This window comes from Alligator sinensis, unplaced genomic scaffold, assembly GCF_000455745.1.
Source record: "Alligator sinensis unplaced genomic scaffold, ASM45574v1 scaffold60_1, whole genome shotgun sequence".
NCBI classification, from domain to species: domain Eukaryota; kingdom Metazoa; phylum Chordata; order Crocodylia; family Alligatoridae; genus Alligator; species Alligator sinensis.
Window position 1 is genome coordinate 3,912,303 of NW_005841858.1, and position 14,578 is coordinate 3,926,880.

Sequence of the window (14,578 nt, forward strand, 5' to 3'; positions counted from 1 at the left end):
GGAGAGGGGGCAACCGCAAAAATGGCAGCTAGCGCTGTGAGCAGCCTGCAATTTTTCCTTCAGTTCATCATACTTTAGATAGATCCCTATCTATAAGAAGATGATTGATTCAGCTTTGCAGATGCAGGGAGAGCAGTAGACATGATATACCTTGACTTTAGCAGGGCTTTTGATAAATGGTCTCCCAAAACCTTGCAGCAAGCTAAGGAAGCCTGGGTTGGATGAATGGACTGGGGCCAGTTTTGTTCAATATCTTCATCAATGACCTGGAAGATGGCATTGAGTGCACCCTCAGCAAGTTTGCAGATGACACCGAGCTGGGGGAGTAGCAGATGCACTGGAAGGTAGGATTCAGAGATACCTAGGCAAATTAGAGGATTGAACCAAAAGAAATCTATTTTGAACCCCTCACTACAGAAAGGATGTGGACAAATTGGAGAGTCTAGCAGAGGGCAATTAAAATGGTGAGGGGGCTGGGGGACATGACTTCCAAGGAGAGGCTGAGGGAACTGATCTTATTTATTCTGGAGAAGAGAAGACTGAGAGGGGATTTAATAGCAGCCTTTAACTACCTGAAGTGTGTCTTGAAGGAGGATGGAGCTAGACTGTACTTGGTGGCAGATGACAGAACAAGAAGCAATCTCAAGTTGCAGCAAGGGAAGTTTAGGTTAGGTATTAGGAAAATTTTTTCTCATTAGGAGGGTAGTAAAGCACTGGAACAGATTACCTAAAGAGGGGATGGACTCTCCATCCTTGGAGGTTTTTAAGACCCAGCTAGACAACACCTTGTCTGGGATGATAGTTAGGGATGGTCCTGCTTTGAGCAGGGGGTTGGACAACATGACCTCCTGAGGTCCCTTCCAACCCTAATTTTCTATGATTCTAGGACTAGAAGAGGCTTCCTGGGCCCTGTAAATCCAATCCACATTATAGGCAACAGATGTATTATACTGGCCGACAGCGCAGACATCTAACTCATAGCTGAATGGCAAGGTCCCGTGGAGTCTTCAAGAAATTCTCCACTTATCTCCCCTCTCTGGACAGACCAGCAACTCCCTAGATTTTTTACACTATAGTCTGCCAGGATAATACAAAGTAGGCATAACCAAGAGCTAGTTGCTAGCATATTACCAGAGGGCAGAGTAGTGGAGATTCACATTGCTTTGGAACTGGTACCTACACCAGTGTCCCACCGGTGCAGGAGACAACGTCTTTAGTTTCATGTTAAGCAGGAAGTTAATCTAACTTTCCATGAATCAAAGTATGTCAATATTTAAATAAACCCACCATCTGATGGAATGGAGTTGCTTTTACAGCTAGTTGAATAACATTCATTGGATAATTTCATCAGTGAATATTACAGTATTTTTCAAGTAATTTGCAAGTTCTTTCCATTACTCATATAAGCCACAGAGCAAGGTTGAAGACGTTAATTTTACTGCATTTTTAATACAATAATAGAAAAATTATCCACTTCTGGCATTATTTGACATGTCACTTTTATTTTACTTTTATGGCGCTTATAATAAACTGCTTCCACAAAAACATTCTGTATCTGAATTTAAGATAAGTTTTTTACCAACCTTGTCAAAAGGCCACACTATTCTACTGAAAATATATTTGAGGTCCTTGAAAACTCCATGTATCTCTGAGGTCAGCACTTCTACTAGCAGTTAAATGTTAAAGCATGGGAAGTAAGGACATGCCATTTTCAGTTTCACCAGTAACTTTAAATCTAAATAGTAACAGCTGAGTCCTTACAAATCTGACTATGAATTGGGCACTGTGCTGACTGAATCCTCTCAAATTACTTTCAACCTTGACTGACATTGCTCTCTAGTAAATGGAAATATGAAAGAGTGGAACTGATCTGAAGAACCAGCTAATCTATTGCAACTAGCAGTTTTGCAGAGACCATTCAAAAAAGTATTTTATAATATGATATGATGATTCTTAATGTTTGACTAGCAGGATTTCAACTTCCCCTAAAAGCTTAGAAACAGAAGGTCACATCAAATGGAATTAGAAAAGCAATTGTCCTTAGGAAATATTAAAGCCTCAGATGTTAACCTACTATGGAGACTCGTGTTCTGTTATGTTGTAAGTCTTACTATTTGTCAGTAATTAATTATTATTCTGTGGACTTGCAGAATCAAACTCTGTGAATTCAAGTTATGACAATTTGGGCATCCTTTGTGTGCATATGTTTATATGCCCACCATTACTGTAGCTTTAATATTTTTTGCTAATCTCTGAAGATCTTTGGCCATTTTCAAGTCCAGCGATCTACCTTAGACTCAAATATCTTCCTAGACTGCTTACTACACAGAGTACATTTCTAAGGTTCACTCCTGGGAGTCAGGCACTTGGTCAGGAGCTTGTTAGGCAGCTGAACTCCAAACAACCTCTATTGCAGTCACATCTGAGAGTTCACGCAAAACATTGCACTAAAGTCCAAAGCCCTGAACTGCCACAAAAACTGTGTTTCTTTTGCTGTCAGGTAAATTAACTCTACTAGCCAGTCAGCCAGTATCCATGAGAATGTGCATTGCTGGTTTTTTTGGAGTTTTTTTTCACTTTTGTTTTTTTCCAGATCTTAGGGCAAGGTGAAATCCTCACCTGTGCTGCACTGCTGCCAAAGGAGGAGGCTGGCCAAATTCTCAGCTGAACTTCAGTAGAGTCTTGGCTATTTAACCTGGAGAGTATTTGGTCCCCACATCCCCAGTGCAAACAACACCGTAAGATCTGTATATAGTGCCAAGAGATATGACCAGCTAACATGTCTGCCTGTGAAGTACAGTCTGCTATTTTGGTGCACAAGTTTATGAGAGTGTGCAGCCTTCTCTGTCAGCTAAGACATGCTGCTGTTAGCACCAAAACACTATTGAGAGGAGCATCATAGTGCCCCAATCTTCAAAAATACAAATACCAGTCCTGAAGGTCAATAAACCAGTAGCAGAGGTTGCTCAGATGGCATTTCTCTTCTCCCACTGTCAGAGGACAGGATTTTGCCATCTGTATTTAAGAAACAATGTATCAGCTCTTCAAGCTCAGCAACATCTATGTTTATTCTTAGGTCAGCCAAGGGAATGGCAAAATGATCCGGGCACAGTTCAGGGAAGTGAGTCATGAACTGAGTTCCTCTCTGCTTCTGAACATCTTGAAACCTGCTACCAGAGCTGCTTATAAATCAGCAGCTACCTAGATGTCTGCAGTACAGCTCCTTTAAACTAATTTTTCTTTGGACTAAATCCTGAGTTTATGGAAGTGAATGGCAAACAATTTGTCTGGCACCAGGACTTAGCTGCCAAGAAGTAGAAATCTTAAAAAGTAAAAGTTTACGTATTTCCATCTCTCTACCAAACTACATACTGCACTGCAGTACTGTAAAAAAAATAAAAAAATAACAAGGGGCAGTCAATCACATTTCAGGGTGGCAAATTAAAATTGATTTAGGGAGGTTTTGTACACAATATTAGACCATGGACCATTGTCAAAGGATGCCATTGATGCCAACCATTTATTTAATATTCAAAAGCATTAGCTATTTGTATGAATAAAGCAATACCCAGAATGATAATAGTTAATGCTGACAAAAATTTTGGAAAGGAAACAAGCCTCATACTTAAAGTCTTAAACCAATCTCTATTCATGATTAGGACAAGATGTTCCTGGGAATAGATTATCTCGATTCTGCTTACCGAGGAGTTTCTAGTAGTCTCCTTTGAAAAAATTGGCCCCTGTTGGAACAGGGTACTGGACTGTCTAGACCAGGGTCTGAGCCAGTCTGGCAATCCCTGTGTTCACCATGCATTTGTTTTTTAAAAACCTCCGCTGTAATAAGTAAACGCAGTCAAACATTGACCTTTTAATCTTTTAATTGGGTATGTGTCTTGAAGAAAAACAATGGTGAAACAAAATTAATGTTCACTTTACGTTGCTGCAGTCTTATGGATTTGGAAGTCTTCAAAGATACATGTCACAGGCTGGTGACCTCTGATGCAGTCTAAAGGGTATTTGTTGCCCTGCTTGCAGTATATAAGCATTATTTATTTGCTTGTAAATTATTGATAATCTTCTAATTCATGTGTGGTGGGAGGAAGTGGGTCTGCATGTAAGTTATAAGTGGAAGATTTCAAGAACTTGTAGAAATCAATGATGAATCTATCTTTAGTCAGTCTCAATGTATATTCTGTTTATGCAACAATGATTGATAATGCATAAGCTAATGGAGATTTCTAAGTGTTTTTTGTTTATCCATGATGCATGTAAAATATTACATCATTTTACTTGTTTTCTTTTAAAGGGAAAATCAGCACCATTTAATAATATTGAACAGACATATACAGAGAGTTCCAAAATTGTCTCTTGAACTATATATAGACAGCAGTTCTCTGCTGTAGATTCTGGGATTGGAGAAGTGTCTGGTACGATACTGGGAGGGAATAGAAGATTTTGGCTAAAGTAAGGGCTTTGTTTCTTCTAACAAAGTGTCAGCTCAGTGGAGTTGCCCCAACTTACTCTCAAAACCTGTGGGTTTGTATCTGTGTACCTCACGTCATTTCAGTGCAATAACTCCTCTCTTTAACCAGTGTGAAATCAGAGATCTATAAGATCATAACCAGGGCAGGAGCCATTAAGTGTCAATCAGAAGGCTGAAGAGAGAAGAGGTTTGTCTTATGATGCAGATTAAACTTCATTAGGAAAGTCATAAGATTTCCCTTTGCTGAGGAGTTATCCTTTTTTTCTCAGTCAGTGCCCTTTCGTTACAGGGCTGCACCCAGACTTGGAGACAGCTACATTGCTTCATATACTCTGAAAATTGTTCCAGCCTGAACTTGAATAGGGTAGAAATGTTTTAAACAGTGGTCCAATTCAGTAACAGCATTCTTACTCAAAACAGCCATTGAAATCAACAGGCAATCTGAACAGAGTACGGACAGAAGGCTAGCCGAGCTGGAACTTTAGTATTTGGCTCGGTGATGAACCATTTAAATAAAGATAGCAGGAGGGCTGAGTGAAACATTAGTTACATAACATCAAACCACGTGAAGCTTTGCTAGCTTGGAGATACAGTACAAACTGGACTCAGTTGACCTTTCAGCAAACCCCCAGCTCAGTTTCAAATGAACTGAAAGTCAATTGAGCAAGTAATTTTAATGGCTCTACTTTGAGCTTTTAGGGTTCCTTGACCTTAGAACGCTGAGGCCCCCTCTACACGGGCAGGTAAATGTTCAGTAGGATCTAATGTGTGATCCACACAATTGCATCTTGCTTGTTCCATCTATTCCTACTATGCCACATATGCATGGCAGATGTGATTGTGGAATTGCACACTAGACCCCATCACGCCTTATTGCTGGTGTATGGGGAGCAAGCTTCTGCAGCTAGGAGCCCCCTCAGTTGAGGGGGCTCCCAGCAGGGATGGTGCCCCATGCACCCCTGGGGCTGGGGTATCACGGCTTCTGCGATCTCCCATCCTTGGGGGCACAGGCACCAACTTTGGTTTTTGCTGGTGGGTGCTTGGTTTTCTTTTTGCATTCCTATGCTGAGCTCTGCATATGCCCAAAAGAGGCATCATGGTACTTCAACCTGGCTCACTCGACATGCTGAGCACCCGCTAATTTTTTTCAGTGGGTACTTGAGCCCCGGAGCACCCATGGAATTGGTGCCTATGCTCAGGGTGGGGGTGAAACCCATGGGCCTGGGGGATCATGCACCCCCAACCCTGGGATTTCATGGCAGCCATGATTCCCCAAGACCCCCAGGAACAGCTGTGGGTCCTGGCACCCAGTGTCCACAACTGTGGGATTCTGGGTCTACGTTGTGTTGGGACATGGAGTCAGCAGCTGCTGGGGCTGAGAGTCCCCTCAGTTGCAGGCTGCCAGCCCTAGCTTGGTGTGGTGCACCTCGGCTCCTGGCAGCTCCATCAGCTGACGGGGCTTCCAGTCACAGAGGAGACCCTGCTACAGGTGCAAATTGAAGCCCAGTAGCAACCAGCAACCATTTTTGAAGTCTAACCTTATAGGTGGTTAAAGCTTTTTATGGCATGATAGCCACTTTGCACATGTAGCTGGTCTTAAGGCAACTGCACAGTTAACCTCCTGTAATGTGTAGAGGGGGCCTCAGTGCAACACAGAGTGCAATGGCCATACAGACTGAAAGAGAAGAAAAGATTAATTTTAACCCCTGTCAACAACAAATACCAGACTTCACAGAATTCTGTGTATCAATTTATCTCAACACTTCTGACGAGAGCAGTGAGGTTAAAAAAAAGTTTAAATAAAGTGATTTATCATGAAGTGCTTATGTGGCTGTGTTTAACTGTGTGCCTAGAGACCGACAAACCAAGCCACAATCAGAAAGAAGGCAATTGAGTAAAGCCTTCTATAATTCTGGCTTGAGAAAATAGACATTTGTGCATACTAGCTCACAAAACTCCAACTGTTCTATTTATCTTGCTTATTCCATCTAGCACCAGAAGGTGGCCTCCAATAATTCTGTCTCCTGCGTTCATATTATAACCATCGAAAATATATTATGATATACTTGTGACCTGAGCTGTTGATATTTAAGAGCTACAGTCCTCATTCTTAGAACAAGGAAATTGTGTTAATTAGTTAGAATAATTCTATACTTAGGAAAACCAGCTGGCAACATCCCATTTATTGTGTGTGTTCTGGCTTCCACTCTCACAGTTCTGTTATAGGCTGAAGCTTTGTTTATTGAAACATGTATGTGTATCCAAGAGCAGTACTGCAGTTTTCACTTCCAAATCTAAAGCATCCCTGCTGGTTAAACATAATCCCCATATAAAAATGGCAACCGATGGCTGTGCATCTATACAGTAAGCCATTTATATTTATCCTTCAGTGATTGCACAATGTAGTATTTGGACAGTTTTAGATTTTTTTTTTACCTTTGCACTTCTAACTTGGATATTTTTTAACTTCAGTGTTGAGTGATCTGCTTTCTGTTTGAAAAATTATGGCAAAATGATATAGCTGTGGTCAAGCGCTTCACAAGCATGCAGTGTTATTGATAATAAATGTGTTAGGTAGGAAACTAAACAAACAGTTATGGAACTGAGCAAGAACAGAGCATTATAAATACCAACAAGATGTCAATATGGCAAAGTGACCTTTCATTCTAGATGAATATGGTCAACAAAGCTGTGAAGTCTGAATAAGATTTAAATAGTCATATCACCAAAATGAATAAGAATTTAGAAGGTAAATTAATTCCTAGGGGAAATCAGTGTAGCTCTCATTAGTTCAGGAACAAGATACCTTAAAACTTTTAATTAAAAATAATATTTACTCCAAATGAATAAGATTTGGCAGGTTTCTGCAGAAACCATAATCTCATTTATGCACAGTTTTTTAATATTAAGGCAGACATCATTAATCTCATTGGAAATGCCCTCCAGACTGACAGTGCTATAGCACTGAGGTGATTTCTTAGAGAAGCCTTTTTATCTACACAAAAGAACTCTAACTCAAGCAGACACAAACCATAAAAAGGTCTGAGCAATTAGAGACATCACTCTGTGCAAATAGGGGACTGACTTTATCATGTTGGTGAGCCTCTCATAATGAGCTCATTTCTAATAGAGCCTCTCTTCCCCCTAACAACCAAAAAATTAACAATGCCTGGATCTCATTTTCTGTATTTCCATGCATCAATCCATTTCTGGGACTTCTACACCTTGGGAAGAAATTCCATTTTGGAGTTTGAGTAAGAGTCTCCATGAAATTAGATAAGCAACATTTAGACTAAATAATCAATAGTGAACAGCAGGTACAAGGTTCCACATTACCATTTCATAATTATAGGGAAGAGATAATTGCTTTGTTCTTGCATAATGAATTTCACGTTAAGGGTAGACTGTGTTCTAGCCTAATTTATATCATGTGTCTTTGGTCATAAACTATAAATGAATAGTATATAAATTATTTATTCAACTCACAAGGAGTAGAGGAGTATGAACCAATTTAACCAGGCAAAACAAACATTTCCAGAGATAACAAGCCTAGAGAATAAGAGGTTGCAGGTTTGCTGTACTGCTGCTAAAAATGGGAGGTATATCTAAGTGAAACCCACCTACTGTGTTGCAGAGACTACCAAAGGTATGCTAACAGGTATACTATCAGTGATGTTACCAGAACAGTAACAATAACAAAAGCAGGTGCTGAAACAGACCCTGAACTACTATGTAATAATCAAAGAATAATTATATGTTATAAATAGTGATGTTAAGTTATTGCAGATTTGGTTATATAGTTTTCCTATATGGATGGATTTAGTTTGAAAGGAGGCTATTGGAACACCAAGCACAAAAGCCACAGTGATCCCAAGTAACACCACTTTGTCACAAACTGAACAAAAATGGGGAAAGCTGTTACCTTCAAGGATCTATAACTTGTTTCCAATAAAGAGACAAGCTCTGGTTTGCAAGTGGTGGGACCAGAGGGATATGAAGGTTTAAAAGTGATTTTTTTCCTTGAAAAGGAGTTATCAAAAAGACCACACAGCCTTTAAAGGAGACTCCTTGAAGCAAGGACCGAGCTAGTTTGTACATTATGGGAAGAGACTTTCATTCAGGTCCTAGAGACCTTGGGGGTCTGTAGGAAGATTATACCTAGTGCCATGCCCATGTGGAAGATGGTTAGACACCTAGTAACTTCAGCATACACGATGTTAAAATTTGTTTTCTCTGCTACGCTTTTGTCTTAATATATAATACTTTCCTTTCCTTTTAAGAAGGCTGTTGATTCACTACTTCTCACTGTCATTACTGGTTGCAGAGTTGAGGAAGAGTTGCAGAGATTAGAAGTCAGACTTGCTGAATGAATCATGTTACACTGGAGATGGCTGCTGAGAGGCCCAGTCTGAGAGTAGAACCGAGTGATTCTATCCCAAGTCCTAGACTGACTTGGATAGGATTAAAAAGTGGGCGGATACAAACCTGATGACATTCAATACCGACAAATGCAAGGTACTCCACCTTGGGGGAAAAAACCCTGTAGCATGCTTATAGGCTCGGCAGTGCTACGCTTGCTAGCGCCATGGCCAAAAGAGATTTGACTGACCACAAGATGAACATGAACCACTAATGCAATGTCACAGCTGGTAAAGCAAACCAAACTCTGGCTTGCATCTATAGATGCTTCTCAAGTCAGTCTCAGGATGTCATCCTCCCACTACCCTTGTTGAGGCTGCAGCTGGAGTACTGCATCCAATTCTGGGCTCCACAATTCAAGAAGGATGTGGAGAAGCTTGAGAGCATCCAGAGGAGAGCCACGTGCATGATCAGAGGACAAGAGAATAGGTCTTATGAAGGAGGCTGCAAACCATGGGACTCCTCAGTCTGGGGGACCTGGTGGCTGCCTATAAGTACATCAGGGGTGTGCATCAGGATCTGGGGGAACACCTGTTCACCAGAGTGTCCCAAGAGATGACAAGGTCCAACAGTCACAAACTCCTCCAAGACCGTTTTAGGGTGGACGTAAGGCAAAACTTCTTTACTGCCCAAGTCCCCAAGGCCTGGAATAGACTCCCTCCAGAGATGGTGCAAGCAGTTACTCTGAACTCTTAAGAAATGTTTGGATGCTTATCTTGCTAGGAGCCTTTGACCCTAGCTGACTTCCTGCCCTTGGGGCAGGGGGCTGGACTCGATGATCTTCTAAGGTCCCTTCCAGCCCTCTAATGTCTATGAAAGGTGAAAGCTGGAAGTCTGAGACCTAGAGGGATCAGAGGTGCAGTCACTAGAGAAGGCTTATGTAGCACTTCACCATGTAGCTGCAAACCATGTATGTCAGCAAAAATGATGGAAGTCAGAAGGTAGCTTTATTTCTGCCATTAACTAATTCTGAAGCACTTGATTATTTTTATTAGTTGTCAGTTAACTCTGGCAGAGGGACTAACTATGAAACCATGTTATAGGTACTGCACTCCATTCATAAATGAAACATATACAAGATGCATTTGTATCAGCGTACAGAAGGAGGTGAAACAATAGAAGATTTTCTGACTGATTTAAAGTTCCCAGTCTTGCTATTTTTGAGAAGCTGAGGGGGTAAGAGACCAAGCCACTATCAAGATATGGGACAAAAAAATTCTGAGACAGAATTATCCCTTGACATAGGAATTAGAATGTGCTGCACAAAGAAAATAATCCAGTCCAAACTGAAACTTATGAAGCGTGAGCAATGCTCTGACATGAAAGACTTTATCCAAAATACTATAAAAAAAGAGACCTAGGGCAGAAAGATATGTGCAGCTTGAAGTCAAAGCCCACAGAAAACAGGCACAGAGCTGCACATCCTGTAGCAGGCAACCTATGGTAAAAGAAATGCCTGGCATATGGAATATGATACAGGAACTGTAGTTCAACTACATCACTTTGCAAGACTTTGCAAGCAGCAGCAGAATACACAGACCGCAGAAGTGGGCAGCAGCACCATTCACAGATTCAGTGGGCAATGTTGCAGCGGAAGATGACTACATTTTCAGCCTGCAAGTAAATGGAACAGGTGTAAAACGGACACTGATGTGGAAGCTGATGGTGTTGTGCCCGAAACAATGATATTCACACCAAAGAAAAGCCCTCTGCAGGAGATGGTAAATGAGTAAAATCAGGGCTTATGTTGGTGGTTTTATCCCTACCAAGGGAGTATGTGAGCTAAATATATGGGTAAATACAGAATTAGAAAAGATACAATTTGTAATAGCATGTTATTGGGTTTAAAAAGTCAAGCTATTAGTCTCACCAAATTAATATACCTATTGGAGGAGGAAGGGACCAAAACAACTGAGGAAAAGTGTAAGGTGGCTCCTTTCCAGAACATGAGGAAGATCTCGACCAAATGGAGCCATAGAAAGGTGCAACTTCCCCGCAGTTCATGCACTTAGGGAAGTTCTCCTCACCCTAAGGTATAGGATAAACAGGGCTGGGTTAAGCACGTTGCTCTGGAAATCGTAGAACTAATAAAACTGACAGTAATTAATGCTTTGGGAACGTTAATTGACCATTGTAGAAAAAAAAAAATGGAAACCTTCATTTATGCAGAGACCCAAACAAATTAAATGCATTCTTTAACTGCATTCCTACTTCAAAGTAGAGAGTGAAGGGGAGATAGCTGATATCAAATGTTTTTGCCTTGATACATCATTTGGGATCTGCCAGGTGCCATTTATATAAATCTGCACAGTCAACCTTCTCTTTGGGAGGTGCTGTAGTATTTCCCTATGCTGCCATTTGGGCTGTGTTTAGAGCCTGAGGTATTCACAGGAAAAATACATGAAAATGTTGGTAGCATAAAGGATATGAAGGTCTATAGAAGTGAAGTTTGGTCTGGGGAAAACTGGAGAACTTGACCAAGGACTATAGGCATTACTGGAAAAAGCCAAAGCTGCTGGGCTAAAGCTAAACAAACAAAAATGAAAATCCCGTGTGGCAGAAAACATATAGCTGAGGAAAAGGTGCACAGACCGATTACAATAAGGTCATGGCCATTGCTAACATACTTACTTCAAAAGACAAGGAAGGGAAACGGTTCCCTTGGAATGGTGAATTGTGTGGGGAAATCTGTGTCTACTCCAATACTCTTGAGTGCATTATTCTGCAAAAGTGCCCCATGGATGTGGGGCAAATCCTTAATAAAGAATTTGAGAATCTGAAGAAGTTTATTAAAGAGGCCCGAGACCTGAGGTACTATGGCGGTAACAAAGTTGTTCACCAACGCTTCCAAGTTTTCTGGGGCAGTCTTCTTACAAGTATATGGTCAAAACAGGAAACCTGTGCCTTATGTGGTGCTAACATCACATAATATCCCTCATTTGGTGGTTAATTCAGAGGCCAGATTTCCTGTGTGGCAAGGAACAAGTCGCAAGGAGGTTGAGATCTAAGTTTCAATTTTGTTGAGATCCATGGACTGAAGTTCAAGATCAAAGAGCAGAATTCGGTATTATTGCTGGGGTATTTTTCAAAACTTTTTCCTAATTCAAAATCAAAAGCAGATTTTGCCTCTGAGCAATAAAAAATCCTTAGCTAACACCACAATTGGCAAAGTTTCTATATAAAAAAAGCCTCATAGTATTATAGTTACAGTGCCGTGACTACAGTCCTGATTTGTTTTTATTTGCTGATCTTTCATCTGAAATGTACAAACAGTTCACCTGGATAATCAATGTGTTACCCCTTTTCTGTCATGCCTCCCTGCCTACCAGTCAGTCACTATAAACATTTTCCCCATAACAACTGTTTAAAATCAGAGTGTATCCTAAGGCTGCAATATCACTGCTTGCTTGGATCTAAAGAAAAGCGTACATCAGTAGACAGCAAAATCAATGCTCACCTGATTACAGATATTTTTCAAAAATATTGCAGGCTCAGTTCATTCATCTTTTATGTCGGTTTTTCACTTAGGGCCAAATGCTTGCTCAGTAGCCTCTGCTGTGTGATGGCTCTAAGCCAGAGTTGTACCAGGCAGCCAGGCTTGTCACCAGAGCAGGTAACAGACCCTAAGAGGTGACAGCCCTTTGGAAAGGTAGACCATGTAATTCCTACACTACTTTCCAACCCTGCTTCTTTCCAGGGATACATTTGGCAACCGTGTCTTCTTTGGGACAAACAGCAACAGGGATATCGAAGGAGGACATCAAGAGAAAGAGTCTCTGCAGTATCCTAATAGAAGGTACAAGATCTTCTCACTTGATTGACATCCCAAATTAACAATCCAGAGGCTCACAGCTCTGAGTTCTCAGACAGGACCAAATGGATTTTTTTCTAGCCACAAACGATTTTTTAAAATAAAAGCGCATGATATCCATGGATATTCCCAGTAAGAGTGGTGACAGTGCAGCCGAGTCAAAGATAATTTGAACTTATCTCTGGTTCAAAAATGCTTGTAAGAGAGATGGGAAGGCAATAAACATTGAGCCAAATGATTGGGAGAAGACTGCTGAGGATTGAAGTGCTTGGAAACAGTCTGTTAAACATGGAATGAAGGCTCTTGGGGGAAGAAGAGCCCACTGGGCACAAAAGAAAAACCTGAGGGAGAACCCTGCACCACATTCAGGACTGTTTGATGTAAACTTCACTTGATAGATGCAGGAGGGACTGTCACTCAAGACCTGGGCTCTAGAGCCACACCTGCCGATGTTCAGCCAGCTGAGGCTGAGCAGGCGAACTGAGTTATGCTAAGGCTTTTTAGCAAGAGTCCAGGCCTTCCCAGAACTAAGCAACAAAATTGAACAGAGTGCCCTGTGGCACTAGGAGATGTGCGTGCTGTGATTGGTGTGCTAGGAGAGCAAGGCACAATGGTTTCCATGTAAGGAATGCTTGGCACAGTGCCAGGGCATTGGACAATTTGGGATGAGAAAGGTTACAAAAGTAACGGACAAACGAAGGCACATGCCTGGGAGGACAGACGTGGCTTCTGCGTCCCTGCTTGAGCAGTGGGGAAGCCAGAAACTAAGATCCCACACCCCCAGCAAAGAATCTGAGGCCTGGTACCCCCAACGGTCGCAGCTGTAACGTCTAAGGAGCCACTTGACAGGTTGTATTGTGGGGAGAAAACCTGTAATATTGCATAGGGATTACTATTAAAGTTCAGTTGATACCACATGGGGGGGTGGGCCGCGCGGGGGGGGGGGGGGGGGGGGTCTGGCAAAAAGAAATCCTACGGGGAACAGGTGCCTCACTCTGCACAAATCTATTGTCCTGTGAAACGGACAGAAACGCGCTGCGGTGCAACCAGGGCAGATCCCTGGGAGCGCATTTGCACTTCACTTTCCTTCTTTGTCCACTCAAAGTTTAAAACCAACCGCCTGGCCTGGCAGCCGTGTGTCTACGGGGCGGTGCCGAGGGAGTCGCCTGACTTCGTGGCTCATTAGAATCTACCTCTAAACTCCCCCAGCCCCCGCCCCCTCCATCCTCCCCATGGTGCACCCCTCACCTAGCCTTTGTCCTACAGCGTCAGCTGCTCCTGGTCATGAAACTCCTATTTCACACGTCTGCAGGTTGTTTTTAACTCATTGCAATGAAATTACACTTCTTTTTGCTTCCGTCTTAAACTGCCTACTATAACCCTAGGCCCTGAACCTATTCCTAAACCTTTTAGTGTATTTTTAACTGGAGAAAAAGCAGTGTTTGTGTCACAGGTGAAGCTACCCCTCGCTGAGAGCACTCCCCCTCCCCTTTTTCCTAGCCCTAGGTCTGATCAGACCATCGCTCCAGTGCCACAGGGTCCCCTGGGGCCAGGCCTGAGGCAGGTGTCTGCACCCCGCCCTAAGGCTCCTGGGCTCATGGCTGCCCCTCCAGCTACCACTCAACCTGCAGGGGCAACGCGCAAGGCAGGTGCGCGCGCAGCACCTCTCGTGCCGAGCGCGCTCCTACGCATGCGCACCCCCCATCGGGGGGCCAGGCAACGCCCCACCCGCCCCACCAGAGGTGGAACGTTCTGGAGACGCCCCGGCAGCCCTGTGTTGCACTCTGTTGCCATGGCAGCGACGCCACCGCCCCTCCACGCCCCGTTTGTCTCCGTAGCCCAATCAGCAGCCAGCTGGGGCCAGC